This window comes from Gavialis gangeticus, unplaced genomic scaffold, assembly GCF_001723915.1.
Source record: "Gavialis gangeticus isolate Ggan-Ray unplaced genomic scaffold, GavGan_comp1, whole genome shotgun sequence".
Lineage (NCBI taxonomy): Eukaryota > Metazoa > Chordata > Crocodylia > Gavialidae > Gavialis > Gavialis gangeticus.
In genome coordinates, this window is record NW_017729009.1 from 3,878,519 (window position 1) to 3,879,831 (window position 1,313).

General features: G+C 58.5%; 1 protein-coding gene across 3 annotated transcripts in view; it reads left to right on the forward strand.

Moving 5' to 3' along the window:
- Positions 1-1,313, forward strand: part of SRC (SRC proto-oncogene, non-receptor tyrosine kinase) — an 86,686-nt gene that overhangs the window by 48,168 nt on the left and 37,205 nt on the right. For 2 of the 3 annotated variants that reach the window (XM_019509805.1, XM_019509807.1), the window contains exon 1: positions 1,175-1,267. The exons of the other annotated variant lie outside the window; for it this stretch is intronic. The gene's annotated coding sequence lies outside the window, so the exon portion shown is untranslated. Of the gene's footprint in view, positions 1-1,174; positions 1,268-1,313 lie in introns of those variants that run through there. 3 annotated transcript variants of the gene reach the window in all.

The following is a 1,313-nucleotide window of genomic DNA, read 5'->3' on the forward strand; positions in this document are numbered from 1 at the left end:
TTTCCCCGCGCCTTCTCCCTCTCGTTTTTCCTCCCCGGGGGGGGGGGGGGGGGGTCCAGCTGCCAGGGCTACAGGGCCAGGGACCCAGGTCCCTGGTGGGGGTGGGGTGCCCTGCTGCCTGCCCTCAGGGCTCTGCAGCCCAGTGGGTGCACCCCAGCACTGCAGGACCGTGGGGCTGCAGAGGGATCTCTGCTGCAAGCTCCATGCTGTCCTGGCAACGAGTCCCCTGTATGTGCAGCAACAGTGAGGGGCCCAACCCTGCTCCACCACCCCTGCTTCTGCCACATGTGCAGGGAGCATGCACCAGGGCAGCACAGAGCTCACAGCGGTAAGCAGCTTTCCTGCATGGCTCCACTCTGCCCTGCAGTGCTGGGTCTCACCTGTTGGGCTGTGGAGGCCCTGGGGGAGGGCAGCAGGGCAGGAGCCTGAGCCTGCAGTGGGCAGCCTGCCCCCACTCCTGCCCCATAAACAGATCTGGTCCCTTTGGCCCCCTGGAGTGCATGCAATGAGGGGAACCATCCAGCTCTGCCTCCCATATGAGCTGCCCACAGCCCCGTCCCGCTCCCTGCCAGGACCCTGCAGCTATGTATTGCGTCCTCAGGCTCCAAGCCCCATGCACTGCCTGGCTGGGCAGCAGCCCCAGCCCTACCCCTGCCCAACTCCCTCCCTCCCTATGGGGGCCTCAGTCCCCTCCCTTCACACTTACCTGTGGGAGCTGCTCTCCATACATGCACATGGTACCCCCTCCTAGCTCTTTACAGGCTGTAACAATGCCAGCCTGCAGAGAGCTCTTTGCAAAACTGCAAAATCCATGGGTTTCTTTAGTAAAATTAGAAATCCATCTTTTCCTCTGGTAAAGAAGGAAATACGTGGTTTTCTGTTTTTTCCCCGTGGGAAATGGAAAACCCAGATCCCTGGTCATGACATCCCTGCTCAGTTAGTACAATATGGAGCTTGTGTGTGACCCCACTGAGATGGAACTTCCCTCCTTCCTAAAGAGAACCGGCAGTTCTGGGTACTAGGGAGGCCAGCTTGGTTCTCTCGGGGCATAGTTCCTCATGCTTTGTAGTAACTGCGTTCTGTCAGAAGCGGAGAGACTTTCAGACACAAGCTCGATCAATAGCTCTGGGCTGCCACCAACCAGCCTCCCCTTTTTTTTTCCTTCTTGATTCAATGAAGTGGAGCAGAGAATCATCCCGCTCCTCTCACATGAGGGATCAGGAGGCGGATGTTAGCTGGCTGCCCTCTACTTCAAGGAGCCGCCAAGGTAACAAGCCTGCAGAAGGTGGGAGTAAAAAGAGAGGCTTGGGACT